A 17545-nucleotide genomic window follows, 5' to 3' on the forward strand; every position below is an offset into this window, starting at 1 on the left:
AAGAGAAAAAATGCAGGTAGAAGGGAGGACAAATTGAAGGATGCAGTAGTTATAAGCAAAACATTGGTGAAAAGGAATAAGGAGAAAGGAGAAAGAAAAGTACAAAAAGAGAAAGATAGAATGGAGGGAAATACAGAATTAGTAATCTTAACAGAAGCAAATTAAAAACTAGAATCCTATAATATATCTATATAAATACACTTTTGAAACAGAGACACACACATAAGGCTAAGGTAAAAACATGGAGCAGAATAAATTATATTTCAAATGAAGAAAAAAAAGCATGGGTAGCAATCCTGATCTCAGCCAAAGCAAAAGCAAAAATAGATCTAATTAAAAGGAATAAGGAAGAGAAAGACATTGTAAAACTTAAGGTTAAATAAAATATGTATTTGTGAAATTTTATGAAATACTTCTTATAATGTTCCTCAATTTGGGGAATGGCTGAACCAATTATGGTATATGAATGTTATGGAGTAGTATTATCCATAAAAAAAATGAATGGACTGATTTCACAAAAGCCTGGAAAGACTTGCATGAACTGATGCTGAGTAAAGTGAGCAGAATCAGGAAAACACTGTACATGTTAACAGCAACATTGTGAGAAGATCAACTATGATGAAAGCAACTTCTCTTAGTTCAGCGAAGGACAATTCTGAGAGACCTGTTAAGAAAAATGCCATCCATATCCAGAGAAGAAATTATGGATTCTGAATACAGAACAAAGCACACTATATTCACTTTTTAAAACTTCTTTCCTTCTCCAGTTGATTTTTTTAAAATTTATTTTCCCTTTAGTTCTAATTCTCTCATGACATGACTAATATGGAACTATGTTAAACACAATTGTACATGTACAATTTATATCAAATTGTTTGCTGCCATGGGAGGGGGTAAAAGGGATGCTAGAAAAATGTGAAACTCAAAAGCTTGAAAAACAATGAATGTTGAAAACTATCTTTGCATGTAATTGGAAAATAAATTTACAAAACAAAACAAGAAAAGAAAAAGAATAAACAACAGTTCCAAGTAAGACCATAAACTACTAAGAAGGTGTGACTATTTGTCTTGAAAAAGGGACTTACCCTCCTACCAAGATTTCCCTGCAGCAAAAGTATAACAAGCTTTCAATTTGTTTGTTAGTTATTTGGAAGAAATCAGCATTTCTTTCTGCCACAAACTACTCTGTCATGCTCAAAACTCAATCTGGGATTATTTCAATCTGGGATCCTTGTGTTACAATTTCCACAGTTACATGATTCGTATATTGGCATAACTGGGATATCTTGAAATTCTTTTAAGATTTTACTTGCATTTCACTTTATACTACAAAATATTCCTGATGCAGGGATAGAGAAGTGGTTTCCATTTAATGTACCCAATCCAATGGTGCCTATAAAGGATATTATGAGTAGTAAATAAAATTAGCCTGAGGATTCAAAACACTTTTTTTGTGATTGAAAAGGGGTAGTAGAACAAAAAATATTGAAAACCAATATTTTAGGATAACAATACAAATGTAATCTATACATAAAAATTATCTCACAAAATAACACATCATAACTGTAAAATACAGAAAGCACTAAAATCTGAGGTGATTAGGGATAGATTTCTGAAAGAGGTAGCAGTTAAGCTGTACTTTGAAGGAAACTGGGGGGTGGGTTTAAAGGCAGATCAAGAGCTAACCATTATAAATAAAAAAGACACAGATAGTCTGGGGTCTTGCATAAGTGAAGTGAAATTAGGATTGATTACAGATCAATGAAAGTACTCTGAGATTTTGACTAAGCTAGATAGTGAATAACATTTAAGTTTTTAAAAAGAAACTTGTTCTCTAATTTTTTCACAGGTAGGATTATAAGGATATATTTATGAAGCACTTTAAGTTTCACGAAGAAATAATAAGTGTATATGTGTGTGTGTGCGTGTATTTGAAGTCTGCAATGTTTTTTCTTTTTTCCTTAGGTGTGAATAGATTTCCAGCAGGTGTCCTTCACTTGCTAGTTTTCAAACTTCTTGAGAAAACTGTCTATAATCACTGTCTCTGCTACCTACTCACTTTACTGTAATCCTTCTGTAATCTGGCTTCAGACCTCATCATTCATTTCAAAGTGTTCTTTCAAAAATCATCGCTGATCTCCCTTAATCACCTAATCTTCTCTAAATCTTCATACTTTCTTACTTCTCTGTAACCATTAAAATTGTTGGTCACCCTCTTCTCTCCCCCCTCTCCCCTTATTCTCCTCTTTATCTGTCTAAACATTCTTTCTGTTTTCTTTGCTAGTTCTTTAGCCAGGTCATGCCCACTAATTGTGAGTGTTCTCCAAAGGTGTATCCTGGGCCCTCTTCAGGTCTTGAAATATTTTTGATGGTGATGATGGTGATGATGATGATGATGATGATGATGATGATGATGATGATGATGATGTTTGTCCTTTGTTCTAGAAGAAGACCATGAAATCAGGGAGGTAATGCCATGACAAGCACATGAATTGGGTTTGAATAAGGGAGTGCTGTGCTAAATCACTAGTTCACTTTCTCCTCCAGAGTCCTCTGGATCCAGTGGCCATATATAAGTCTGGACAACTAGAGATGACCTTGGATGTGGCAGTCAGGGTTAAGTGACTCGCCCAAGCACATAACAAGTAAGTGGCAAGTATCTGAGGTTGGATTTGAACTGCTGTCCTCCTGACTCCAAGGCCAGTGCTCTATCCACTGTGCCACCTAGTTGCCCTTTATTTTTAGTGAGCTCATCAGTCCCCAGAGGTTCAATGATCACTCAGATGATTCCCAGATGTATATATCCATCTCTAATCCTGAGCTCTAGTCTAACATCACCAGTTGCCTTATGTGCATCTCAAATTGGATATCTCCTATGCATCTCAACCTCACCATGTCCAGAACATCTTTATCCACATCTTCCAAACTTCCCTATTACTACCATCATCATCTTTCCAATTAGGTTGGCAATCTCCAACTCCAGTATCTTCAACTCTGTTGTACTCCCTCAGCATATCCAGTCTCTTGACAAGTCTTCTTATAAACCTCTCTTTTTCTACCTCACACTGCCAACACCTCACACCTTCATTACTTAATTGAGATTTTTCTTTCTGCCTGAAGTTTCTCTCTACTCTACTCTCTACTCCAATCCATCACCTACTTAGCTGTGAATGAGATATTCTTAAATTCTTAAAATTCTGACTCTGTCAAATACTCATCCCCCAATAAATTCCAATGGCTCCCTAGCACCCTCAGCATCTAGCAAAAAAGAAAATCTTGTTTGACCTTTAAAGTCCTTCATAATCTGGTCTCTTCCTACCTTTTCAGTCTTCTTACACCTATTTCTTCTTCCTGTATTTTATAATTCAGAAGCAATTGACTTCTTTTCTTCATTTTATACAGCACTCTATCTTCAAATTCAATGCCTTTACACTATGTACATGTATGTATGTTGGCATGTTCCTTGAGGGCAGGCATTATCTTTTTTACTTTTTTTTATATTCTCATCTTTGTACAGTATCTGGAAAATAGTAAGAGTTTATTTAATAAGTGTTTGTTGATTGATTGATCTATATATACTTCTTTTTTCTTTTTCTTTTTTTTAAATTTAAGGCAATGGAGTCAAGTGACTTGCCCAAGGTCACACATCTAGGCAATTATTAAGTGTGAGGTCAGATTTGAACTCAGGTCCTTCTGATTCCAGGGCTAGATGCTCTATCCACTGCACCACCTAGCTGCCCCTCCTATATACTTCTTTACTCCCAAAACAAAAAAAATTGTATAGAATATCAACAAAGATCTTTCTGTGAGGAATTAAATAATATTAGAAAGAAAAGTTCAGAGACTGGACAATCCTTTATGATGAAATTAAAATTTTAAATATAGAATTTTAGGAAGTCCTCCTTTTTTTTTCAAACTCAGTCTTACAAATTCAACTGAATCATTCCTTTAGAAACTTGGTTATCATGACTACCCTATATAGGCACTACAGTTAAGTTAAAATGTCTTCTCTTCAATATTTCTTGAAAAATGTGCATAGCCATATGAGGAGCAAGTCTAAATGGAATACACAACAATTCTGAAGTCAATTAAATAAGCATATCATGTAAATACCCAGTTCTATTTCTACCACTTACTAGCTTTATAATTATCCAAGTCATTGAGCATTTCTGGGCCTCTGGGCCTCATCTATAACCTAGATATAATATTTTCCCATTCTAAAGTAATGACACTAAGTCAAATTTTGAGATTCCTACTATCACTAAAATTTACCATTTGATTTTTTTGGTTTGGTCATTAAAAAGGACTTAGCAAAATATCTTCACTATGAAATTCAGACTGAATTTCATGCTTCACTTCTCTTTATTCATAGGAATATATTAAGAATAATGCAGTACATCTAATACAACCTAGGGTATGGGTTTCATGAAAAGATTGCATGGGGTCCATGAACTTGGATGGGAAAACAGTTACATCTATTTTCAACTAACCTGTAATTGAACTTTCACACTTCCTTCAAATTTTAAAAAATATTATTCTGCGGGAAGTGGGAGGGGGGCTGGGTGAGAAGAGATCCATAGGTCTCTCCTTTCTGCTAAAACATCAAAAATATTTAAGATCCTTACTCTAATACAATATATTCTCACATTCCATAAAAGCATTCTTGACAGTTGACTGTACACTAAGCATGTAGAATGACTATCGCATTATATAGTATCACACTAAATACAAATATATTGCTAAAATGTGTTTGTATTATGTGATATAATTCAAAATGTTATAATAACCTAAGTTGTACTTCTATTAAGTCTTCAAAGCATAAAGCAAAATTTACAACATGGCCTAAGCAAACTGCACAAGTAAATATTGGTGGAGTGAAATGGTCCTTTGAATTTATAAAATAGCTAGCTTACAATATTGTTTTTTAGCTTTTTGCAAGGCAATGGGGTTAAGTGACTTGCCCAAGGCCATACAGCTGGGTAGCTGAGGCCAGATTTGAACTCAGGTACTCCTGACTCCAGAGCCAGTGCTCTATCCACTGCGCCACCTAGCTTCCCCTGGCTTATAATATTTTCAAAGAAGGTGAATTAAAAAAAAAAATACTTTCATGTATTTGAACTAAGAAACTTGAATGAAGAAAATCTTGCCTCATTGAGATTTTTTTGAGACACTGTCATTACTAGAAAGTGACCAGAAGACCTGATTTCCATTCTCTCTTTCTGCAGCAAAGAACCCAAGCAAATCTCACCACCTATCACTTTCTTTCTCTGAAAAATATAGGGGTCCATTCCAGTCTTAACATTCTGTAATTTGGTGGTTTCAATGAATTTTGAGCAGTAGTTTGTTATATAAATATTTGGTTTGGTTCTCCTGAAGTACTTGAAAAACTCTTTTAAGCCTCTTCTCGATTTTGCTCACATGACTAATTTGCCTTAATAGGTTCTTTCTCTGAAGAAAAGATAAGTAAATTTCAGTTCAAGACCTGTTTATAATTTTACAAATTCTGAATTAGGAAGGCAGAAGTAATAAAATTTTATTGAACTACCTTATGTCACTTTCCTGTTTTCATTTTCAAGTCTTGTGCATTTGTGGGTTCCAACAGCACATTGGTAATGAAAAACTTCCTGTGATTCCATTATTTCCCAGTTTTATTCACTAGAAAGTGCCTGATGTCAAGATTATGCAAATAGAATGCTCAGATTCAAACACAAATAAAATGCAAAATCATTGATATTTTTAAAAAAGAGGTTAAACCCCAAAATAATTTTTTAAGCGTAGTAGGGAAGCCATCTGTTATGAATTTTCCAGATAAGTAAACTGCAAAACTGACAGTTAATGCTGTATCTGAGGTGAAAAAAAAGAAAAAAAATTCTGAAACACATGAAAGATATGACAGAAGTAATGGGGTAAGGCAAAATAAGCAGTGCCCTTAATCTTATAAACTCTATCCCCTTTCCCCAAAAAATGTACACTATATTTATATAGGTACACAGTGTTCCCCATTTCCCCCATCAATAGATTGTAATCTTTATTAGAGTGGGAATTTTGTTTTTGGTTTTATAATGCCCCACATCTAACAGTACCTGCCACTGAATGACATACTTATTGAATGATGGAATAAAGATTCAGATTTCCAGCTCTTACCCCTGTCAAGTTGCGTTACCATTTTCAAAAGACCACTGGATTGGGCATTAGCAGATCCAAGTTCACTTTGTTAATGATTGGCAATTATCTCCTAAATTTGTCTTTCTATACTGACCAGATTGGAGGCCAAAATTCCTTCAGAATTTCTATTCTTTCTTGAATTCCCTCATTTCAGAGAGGTATAAGGATAAAAGCCATCCTCTGAAAGGAGAAGACCTGGTTCTAGTGCCATTTATTATGAATACTAGTTAAAAGTCCAGGGACAGTCCATCATTTAACTTCTTAACACTTCTGGATAACTCTCTAGAAACTTCAAAGTAGTTGCAATCTACATTGTTAAAGGGAATTTCCTCTCTAGGAGTTATTTATATATAAAATCATAAGTCCAGATCCACCCCCCCCAAAAAAAAAACCCACCCTATTCAAAGGCAGGATTCCAGAGACCGAGAATAAGACAATAGAACAGTCTCTACCCTCAAGGAGCATTGTCCTCTACTAGTGTGGTTCTCTTCCTATCTCTAGGCCATAAAAATTAGGGGTCCAGACTAGTGTAACACCAAAAGAGGACTTGACTCTGTTATTAGAGAACCTGAATTCAAATTCTTCCTTTGTCAATTATTATTTATGTGACTTTGGGCAAATCACTTGGGCCTCCCTTTGGAGATTAGACTAGTTGGTCTCTAATGTCCCTTCCAGTTCTCAATCTGCCATTTTATTTCTGTACTCCCTTTCAATTCTAGGTCATGCCTTTAAATCACAGATTCTCCCATTTTCAGGGTCCTCATTGTTAACTGTGGACAACATTTGCAAAGCCTGCTTCATAGGGTTGTTTTGATGAAAGTGTTCTCTTGAGGATTGGGTATGATTTTGTTGTTGTTTTCCTTTGTATACTCACCTTCCTGAAATTAAGGTACTATTTGAGAAAGAAGGATAAAAAAAAAACAGTGAGTAGAAGAGTAGAGCTGCCCCACCAAGTGGCCAGTTCCAATTGGATAGTTAGCTCACTCCTTCATTCCTTCCTTCCATCCCTCTCCTTTCTCCCCATTTCCTCTCCCTCTGTTCACATAAGGTGGACATACAGAGCACACCTGTGCATGCTCTGCTCAAAGGAATGTCAGTTTTGATATCTGAAACCTCATGAGATATTTTGGGGTTTACAGGTTAGATTTCTTTTTTCTGGACTATTCTTTAAACCCAAACCACTCTGATTCTTATTGATTAGCCAATAATAGGTGCCAATCTAAGCCTCAGGTCATTGTTTGGGTTCTGATGACTCAGAATGAGTATACATAGCAATTATTTTTATTTTAGCCAGAAGCCCTTAGAGTTTTCCTCTGCCAGATTGCTTTTTTTAACTAGGTAAAAAAAACCATTCTTTGCCTCACTTCTTACCTACTTTTAAATCGTTGAATTGGTCTTTGCCAAAGTCAAACTGATCCCTAGAAAGGTCATCTCCAGTCAACCTGATCTTTATCTTGCCAGTAGACCTGATGGCTAAAGAGAAGAGAGTGCTAGTGGTGACTGCACAAACCTCACTCACTTAATTCACTTGCAAGTCATGGAGTGTACTTTCTGAAACAGTACCTGATGTCCTAATCCTCTTCAAGAACAAAGGACAAACAATAATATACTTACAAAATAGTTCAGGGTGTAGTACATGCTGTTTGCTTAATAATTGGTTATCATATTAAATTGAATTTTGATTGATGTGGCATTGAATGAGTAAATTAATTTAGGAAATATTATGTTCATATTGGCTCCTTCTACCAATAAACAGTATATTTCCAATTGTTTAACTCTGGTTTTATTTAGGTAAACAGTTGTTTGTATTTATATTTGTTGATACTGTAGTTATTCAGGTTTATCTAACTTCTTTTTGTGACCCTTTTGAAATTAAATTTGTTTTATAGTTGTTTCTCAGTTGCGTCTGATTCTTTGTGATCCTTTTTGGAGTCTTTTTTTTTATTGGAATGGTTAGCAATTTTCTTCTCCAGTTCATTTTACACATAAGAAAACTGGCAAACAGGGTTAAATTACTTGCCAATAAGTGGCTAAGCCCAGCTATGAACTCAGAAAAAAGTCTTTGTAACTCCAAGCCCATGTTCTATCTATTGCATCAACTATTTGCCATGTGTATCTATAAGGTTCTTGTGTATACCTTAGAAAGGTATTTTACATATTATGTAGTTTTTAAATGGAATTTCTCTTTTTTTCTATTTTTTATTGGGATTATGTGAAAAAACTGATGACTTGTGTGGGCTTATTTTATATTCTCCAAATCAACTAAAGTTATTAATTAACTCCTTTAAATAGATTTTTAGATGACTCATTAAAATTATATAAGTATATCATAATAGTATTTAGGAAGAGTGATAATTTTACTTCCTAGTTATCTATAGTTATTCTTTCAATCTCTTTTCATAATCTTAGTGCCATAGAGAACATTTCTAGGATTGTGACACAAGAGAAATGGTGATGATGGACATCCTTTTTCATCTATGGACTTGATGGTAAATCTATCTTATTACATATAATGATAGTTATTTTAGATACTTCCTATTGTAAGACAACTTTTTTTATTCCTGTTCTCTGGGGGTTTTGACAGAAATGTATGTTGTATTTTGTCAAAAGCTTTTTTTCTGAATCATTTCTTTAATCATATGAATTTTGTTAATTTGTTAATGTGATTACTACTTTAATGTTTTAGTCATATTAAATCATTTTTGATATATTAACTCTTAACTATAACTAATCTGGCAGAAATGCAAAATTTTGCAAAATATTTTTATAACCCCTCTAGTTAATATTTAAATTACTTAATATTTTGCATCGAGGCTCATTAAGGATATTAGTTTGAATATTTCTTTTTTTGCTTTTAACTTATTCTGACAAGTTAAAATTCTGTGTTTGTCACAGAAAGATTTTGGTAAGATCACTTTTTCTATTTTTGCAAACTATATAATATTGTAATTAATTGTTCGTTGAAAGTTTGATAGCATTTATTTGTAAATCCACCTGGTACTGGGCTTTTTTCCCTCCTCCTTAGGAAATTTATTTACGGCTTGGTTAATTTCTTTTTCTGAAAATGTCATTGTTCAAACTTTCTATTTCCTATTATGTTGAGTATTTTACATTTGTGAAAATTTCGTGTATTTCATTTAAATTGTTGGTTTAGGGGTGGCTAGGTGGCATAGTGGATAAAGTACCAGCCTTGGAGTCAGGAGTACCTGGGTTCAAATCCGGTCTCAGACACTTAATAATTACTAGCTGTGTGGCCTGGGCAAGCCACTTAAGCCCATATGCCTTGCAAAAAATAAATAAATAAATAAACCTAAAAAAAAAAATTAATTGTTGGTTTAGTGACATATACCTGGGCAAAAATTGTTTCTAATAGTATCTATTAAGTTTTCTTTATTTATTATGTATTTTCTTTTTCATTTTTTAAATTGATAATTTTTTCTCTTTTTATTCAAATTAGCTTATGACTTATCTGTCATTGTTTTGCTTTCTTTGCTCCTAATTTTATTCAATATATCATTAAAATTTTGTTAATTTCATCTTTAATTTTCAGAATTTCTATTTTGTTTAATTGGAACTTTTAATTTTTCTGGTTTTCTACTGTTTTTAATTACATTCTCAATTCATTGATCATGTTCTTTCTCAAATTTGAACTATAATCTCCTTAATGGGTATGTGAAAGATGCTTTACCCCTATATAAATGTCTTTTGTTTTACTCTTATTATTATTACTACTTCTGTTATAATCTAGAACACAGACCCATACAAGCTGGATGATAAAATGAGAAGATAATTTTCTTCTGAATTCCAGTTTGGAGGAAAAAAAGCAAAACTCCATAATTAATCACATGTATTGTCACTGTTGTCATTTCATTTATTGGGAAGAATATAATTACAATTCAGTAATAATACCTCTTGGACTTGGGTTAATTTAGGATAATCAAAGTCTGAATTATGGAACACTTTTTAAAAATAAGTTCAGGTTAAAGGCATTTTCAGATATACAGATATTAACGCCAATTCCCTACTAACAGAATGTTACCTTTCAGGGTCTTCTTAGGCCTGCTTTGATGAATATGCCATTATAATTAGAACATTAATTGTCTGAAGGCAACTGGAAGTGGGAAAGGATTTCAAAAATAGTCTCATCCCTTAGGGAGGTCAAATAGTTCCCTTCAAGTTCATCTGTACAATTTACATAGCAAATTATCCTTTAATAAACAGTGGAGAAGTAAAGGTCAGTCCTAATAAGAATAGGTTCCAAATGAGTAAGTTCAGAATTCATGATTTTCTGTTAAATTGGGTAAATATTTTATTTATAATTGAAAACAAATTTAGGGTTATCTATTTAAATTTTTTCTTCTAATTTGCTTTAGACAACTCCCAAGCTAATTCAGAAATCCAGGCCTATGTTTCTACACATTCCTAAGAATGTCGAGAGTGAAATACACTATAACACATTCTAAATTTGGCCAAAACAAAACAACGCCCCCCCCCCCCAAAAACAGCTCCCCAAGTCACAGTCATCAGCATATGTTGCAATCACTTTAAACAGAACATGTCTGCTATGCAGGCCAGCAAGCTTTTCCTTCATCTCAGTATACCACTTGTCTTGGCAATGTCATGAGAACCTAAAAATACAGTAATGCTTGGATCAAAACAGAAGGACATGCTGTACAGTATGTCAGCTTCTGAATTCTACAGTTATTCAAAGAGTGAGTCAAATTCTCTGCTGTAAGAGTCACTCTCTGGTTGGGTACCTTTGGACATTGATAAACTTTTTTTTTCTTTTCAGGTTAAGAAATGAGTGTTAAGAAGACTAAAAAAGTAAGTGTACTTCCTTAAAATAGTCTTTTGAGACAGTTTTAGAATTGGTCAAGACCTTAAAAGCCGTCAAGAAGAGAAAAACTAAAGATGAGTATGGTTAAATGACTAGCCCAGGGTCACACAATTATTAAATGTCTGACTCTAGACTCTAAATTAAATGTCTAAACTGTAAACTCTAAGTGTCCTAAACACTTAACTACCTAGAAGAGAAAAAAACAACAAAAAACATTGCCTCTCAGCCTTATCACTTTCTCCCTATCTGAGCCTTAGTTTACTTATCTGTAGCATGGAGATAATAATACTTCTAAGAACTATTATGAGTAATTAATCTCTAAATCATAAAATGCTATATAAATTTGAGTTGCCCTTACTACTACTACTGCCACTGCTGCTACTACTATATTACACTACTACTACTACTACTACTACTACTACTACTACTACTACTATTTCTGCTATCAGTGCAACTACCACTACAGCTACTACTACTAATAATAGCAATAACAATAGCAATGAATGAGACTAAAGATAAAAATTATTCTGCTTAGCCACCTTTGACTTATTTTTTCCATTTGTGGTTATATATTGAAAATAATTCACCTATATATTTGTTGTTAAATACACCTGTAAGAATATCTGGGATGAAATTAGATGAAGCCTGTAACTATAGCAGAGAGTGAATTTCTATAGGAATTAAATGCACAACTCTGAAATCATTACCACCATATACAAATCACTACCGAGGTACTAAGGTACTTAGAAAAGATTCCAAGGATAAAATGAGAGAAATCACAGAATTTCATTGTTGCAAGGGAACAAAAGACTACTTAGACTAATTTATCTCTGAAAACCATACTCCTCTAAAACAAAAACAATAAATACTTATCCAGTCCTTGTTTGAAGATCTCTCCATACAGACCAACTCACTTTTGAAATGCTCTAATGCTTAGGAAGATTTTCCTGACTTCTACCCTAAACATAACTCTTTCCAACTTTCACTCACTGTTCCTAATTTTGATCCTAATAATTGAAGTTGAACAGAAAGAGCTTACTCCTTGAAATATCTCTACAAATACTTTGCAGAGTATTTAAATAGTAGAAGGTTAAATACCCAAATGTTCTTTAGAGTATTAATACTTGAACATTATAAGAGTTATCTTTTTTCCTGTATTTTATCACACTACATCATTCCACCTAAATATCTACCCACCACATAAAAATGAAATGACAGTTGAGACCGGAGTTCACAGAAAAGGTTGTCTCTTTTTCAATAATTGTGAATGTTCAGAGACAAACTTTTTCACACACACACACACACACACACACACACACATATCTTCACCTTATTTCACCTAATTTTACATACTTTTTCTATGAAGAGAAGTAATAAATGCAAAGTGCTTTGTAAATTTTAACATATTACATAAATGTCAATAATTCTGATAATTATTTTCTTTCTGTCCTTCTCAATGAAAAAAGTGATGACTTTTTAAGCATTACTATCTATTCATGAAATCTGTCCCTTTATAATTTTATTTTGCCCAGAAAATAGAATGCAGCTCCAGCAATTGTTTTCCTTAACTAGTTGTGTCTACACCTACACCTTTGAGATTCTATTTGCATATACCTTCAAGCAATGTTTCTGTTATAATTCCCTTCTTTTCTTAAAAAAAAAATCCTCCATGTACATGCCTTTCTATGTTCTATTTCCTCCCTAGATTCATTGATTTTCATTTTTATTGAAGTGTTCTTTTCTATATCACACTATTTCTATATCATAGTGCAAAAAAGAACAAGAAACAAAGAAACACATTTTGACTATAAAGAATGTAACAAAGCGAGTGATAGATAATGGAAAATTCTACTTTCTAAAGATATGATGGGAGTATTAGTGAATAAAACCAATTTACATATGGAATTTTTACTGTAAATATTTAGAAAATTTTAACAAACTATCTGAAGAAAACTGACCTTTTGTCCACATACACATTGCCTCATCCTATCTATAACCACTAATCATTAAAGAATTGTCCAAAATGAGGGTTCTATGTCTTATATAAATCTGCTTTATATTCAGATAATTTCTAAACACCACAGAAGGAATTCCCTTTTCTATAATCCTTTGTGTTGCCTGCATCCTTTTTTTTTCTTCCTCAAGTTGTTTTTATTGTAAAATTAGTTTTTTAGTCCTGTCTGACTCTAACCTCATTTGATATTTTCCTGACCAAGGTACTAACTAGACTGGTTTGCATTTCCTTCTTCAGCTCATTGTTCAGATATGAAACTGAGGCACACCAGCTTAAATGACTTAGTCTTAGACAGCTAGTAAGTGTCTGAGCCTGTATTTGAACTCAGGAAGATGAGTCTTCCTGATTCCAAATTCAGTACTCTGATCTATTGCACCCCCTTATATGATAGAAGATATATTGTATATACAATATATATATATATATATATTGTATATTCTGGAGCATTTTATATGAGAACTTAAGAAACAATGGAGAGAATGCTGTCTGAAAAACACTGTCTATCAACCTGAGTGATAGAGTTGATATGATAGCTTTGAAAAGGGGAGACATTGTTCAGCCTTTTAAGAGAAAGACATCCATGTGGATACAGACTCTCTTTGGGAACAAGGTGGGGAAAAGCAATCTCTTTAAGACATGTAGGAGAAGTTAGCTCATGTTCAGCACTGCCTCTCTATAGGCTTCAGGTGATATTATTGGCACCTCTCTCAGGAGACTACAAATCTCATTTCATGACTATCTAAAGAGACATTCTCCCTTGTGCATTTTCTGATAAACTGAACTATAGAATTTCTCTTGATTTTTATTTTCCATTTGCTTGGATAAATGGATTTGATTACCATTCACTATTTATTTTGACCTTTTATGTAATTAGCATTTGGTGAGAAGGAGTCAAGCAAATGAATATAAGCTTTAAGTGATAGTAACTGAAAAAGCATTTTTTTGTTCTGAATCAATTGTATCCAGAAATATTTAGGGAAACAGATGGGTATAATTTTAATCCCATTTTGAAAGGGCAGACTATTAGCCCCATAGCCCCTTCTCCTGACCCATTTCAATGTAATAATCTCAATATTCTCTAGAGAGGAGTGCACAAGATTCCAGAAATATATGTCAATGCTTCCCCTCTCTTTGAGTCTAAATGTTCATAGATTCCACAGAGACATAAGTATTTTATATAGGGAGCACACATCCTACAGTTACATTGGAGAAGAGGTATCATAGTGCATTGGGAAGCATTCTCATGCTTGGAAAACCTATTTAGATTTGAAACCCAGTGAATTACTAAATGTGCAAACATGGAAAAACCATTTCTCTGATCATCTACATCTTCATTCATATAATGAAGATAATGATATTTGTGATGGATATCTCTGAAGGTGCTTTGTAAACTGGATTATGTTATTCTTCAAGCAAATTAATAATTGTATTATTACAGAAACAACATAGCAGTAAGGTTGTCTTTTGAATTATGAGAGAACCAAAAGATTTAGAGTTAGGGTAAACCTTTAGAAGTCATCTGGCTCAGGTTCCTCATCCTATAGAGATAATCAAACTGCGTCTCAACAAGGAAAAGGAAAAGGAAAAGGAAAAGGTGAGACTCCACCAGACCAAACTTAAATAGCAGAACCAGGATGAAAATTTAGGACTTTTTTCCCAGATAGAGTGTCTTAAGATGAAGTCCCACAATTTGATGCTGGGGTCTCTGCTGAGTTATAAGAGTGGTCCAATAAAGATACAGAACCGAAAGTACCCATTAGAAGATGTGATATATTTGTGGTATATATTTACATGTGTATGAGTATATATGCTTGCATCTATGTGTGTGTGTGTGTGTGTGTGTGTGTGTGTGTGTGTGTGTGTGTGTGTGTGTATATGTCTGTGTATTGTTAGGGGTAAGACCAAAGAGTAGATGTTGCAAGAGATTTGAGAAGTATTTTTCCTTTTAGAAATTCAAAACTTGTATAATTTAGAATCCATTCCAAGTGCAAAAGCAACTCATAGTTTAGATGCTGCAAGATAAATATTTCTCAGGGACAGACAAGATAGCTAAGGGCATTACATAGCAGGAAATTCTGATGAGGCAAGAATTCCTCCTCACATGGGGTGGCTAGATGGCACAGTGGATAAAGCACTGGCCCTGGAGTCAGGAGTACCTGAGTTCAAATCTAGTCTCAGACACTTGATAATTACCTTAGCTGTGTGGCCTTGGGCAAGCCACTTAACCCCATTTGCCTTGCAAAAAACCTAAAAAAAAAAAAAAAAAAAAAAGAATACCTCCAGATACTTTCCTTACCAATGAAGAGGCCCTAGCAGACTAATGAGTCACTCTTCCTGCACTTTACAGGAAATATGATCATTGATATTTTCAAAGTTCTGGTTTATTAAATATAGTAGTTAAAGCCATTCTTATATCTCTTGGGGATGTAAAGAATTAGGACCTTTTGTGAAAATGCATAGAAGGAAGCTTTCAATTCCATCTACTTCATTTTCAATCCTACAACATATCCAAAAGGAATTATATAGACTTCTCTGAAAGACCTCTACTGTTGTGTAGCTCACTACTTTTCAAAACTTCTTTCACATTTATCTAAAATTTAAATGTGACTCTGAAAGTTCTCTTATAAAATCCCACATTGGGAATACTGAAGAATTATGTAAGATATAATAACCTCCCTGGATTAAGAACTGATGAAAATTGGGGGGGGGGGGATATCAAGGTGCCAGAATGAAGTGTTGAATTCTACTCATTTCTGCTAGTTAACATTTTCTAACTTAAAATCTTTGCATGGGAAAACTATAGTATATCTATAACTGATACATTCCTTCATTTCGTGTATTTTGTAAGGAGAGGATGCAAGTTGGAAAATTTCCCTTTACTAGATACATGCAAGCTGTTGCATGTAAATATGTCTCTATATTATATAACAACAGCTGTTGCTCTGGAAATAAGTTAACTCCATGCTTCCCAAAATAAAACTGGATTTCCCTCATAGGCTAGACTTCATAGTACTCATAAATTCATCACTTCTTACCTTTTGATTTCTCTTATAAAATGATACTTCATCAATCAATTAGTCTCTCCTTCAGTTTTATACCAGTAGGAGGTAATATATAGTGATAGTTACATGAGTCATATATCTAAATAGCCAAACTTTTTACATTAAGCATAGAAGAAAGCAACTTAAATTTGAGATTAGATAAATTTCCTAAGAAAGTCACTAGATTCAATAATAATAGCTAGCATTTATATAGCCCTTTACAAATATTATTTCATTTTCTCCTCACATCAATCCTGAAAAATATTATTATTTTATTATTATTATTAATATCATCATCATCATCATTATCATTATTTTGCAGTTGAGGAAGATGAGGCAGGCAATGGTTTAGTGATTTGTCTAGGGTAACACCAGTTAATAGGTGTCTGTGACTGGTTTTGAACTCAAAACTGATTCTAGTTCCAGCATTATATCCACTATACCACTTGGTTAAGACTGCTGAAATGTCTTGTTTATTTTAAAGTATCTCTCCTAATAACAGGCCTTGACCAAAAAGAGAGAGAGAGAGAGAGAGAGAGAGAGAGAGAGAACTAAAGAGATGAGAAATTATTTAAATAAATAAGTCAAAGGGTTTTTATTTATCTGTTTCCTATGTGTAAACTAAATTTAATCTGAAAAATAATGTGCTTCTAAACAACATGTAATTTACAAGTAAGTGACTTTCTAAAAAAGCTTGTCATTAGAATCAACTTTAGAGGCCATCTAATACAATTCTCTCATAATACAAATGAGGGAACTGAAAAGTCAAGGAAGATTATAAGATCTGTCTTATATAGATATAGATAGATAGATAGATAGATAGATAGATAGATAGGTAGATAGATGATAGATAGATAGATAGAGATAATAAATCACAAAGATGAGAATCAAACCCAGGTCCTCTTATTTCAAACTCATTATAATTAGAGCTATTATACTCTCTCCCATTTGCAAGTGGTTATTTGTAACTCAGAATATCTTTATATTAACCTGGTTATATAAAGTGATTGAGTTTCCAAGCTAATCATTATTAATGTGACTGAAATTCTGGGATTTTACATTAAAATAGCAACAAAAGATATGACAATAAACATTTTAAAATATTGAAAATGAAATGAAGAGTGTTTTGAGAGTTTGAATCAGGGGCAGCTAGGTGGCACAGTGGATAAAGCACCGGCCCTGGAGTCAGGAGTACCTGGGTTCAAATCCAGCCTCAGACACTTAATAATTACCTAGCTGTGTGGCCTTGGGCAAGTCACTTAACCTCATTGCCTTGCAAAAAAAAAACTAAAAAAAGAGAGAGAGAGAGAGAGAGTTTGAATTAGCTTCTGATTCTCTGGATTTCTTCAGCTCAGCCCCAGAAGCTGCCTCATGCTAGAGATGGCTCACTTTTGTAAGTTTTTCCTTTGATATGAGGAATCTCATGTTTCTGCCTCCATTTTGGCAACTCCTTTTCAGCCCCTAAACTCCTTTAAAACAGGAATTGTC

At 33.6% G+C, this 17545-nt stretch overlaps 1 protein-coding gene and 1 long non-coding RNA gene across 5 annotated transcripts in view; one reads left to right on the forward strand and one right to left on the reverse strand.

Annotated features, from left to right (window-relative positions):
- LOC141491349 (uncharacterized) overlaps positions 1 to 8653 on the forward strand; it is an 86271-nt gene extending 77618 nt beyond the window's left edge. The window contains exon 3 of the long non-coding RNA XR_012469570.1: positions 8575 to 8653. This is a non-coding gene — a long non-coding RNA (uncharacterized LOC141491349). The remainder of the gene's footprint in view (positions 1 to 8574) is intronic.
- Positions 1 to 17545, reverse strand: part of TMEM182 (transmembrane protein 182) — a 109746-nt gene that overhangs the window by 57476 nt on the left and 34725 nt on the right. The window lies entirely within an intron of this gene.

Source organism: Macrotis lagotis, chromosome 6 (assembly GCF_037893015.1).
Source record: "Macrotis lagotis isolate mMagLag1 chromosome 6, bilby.v1.9.chrom.fasta, whole genome shotgun sequence".
Lineage (NCBI taxonomy): Eukaryota > Metazoa > Chordata > Mammalia > Peramelemorphia > Peramelidae > Macrotis > Macrotis lagotis.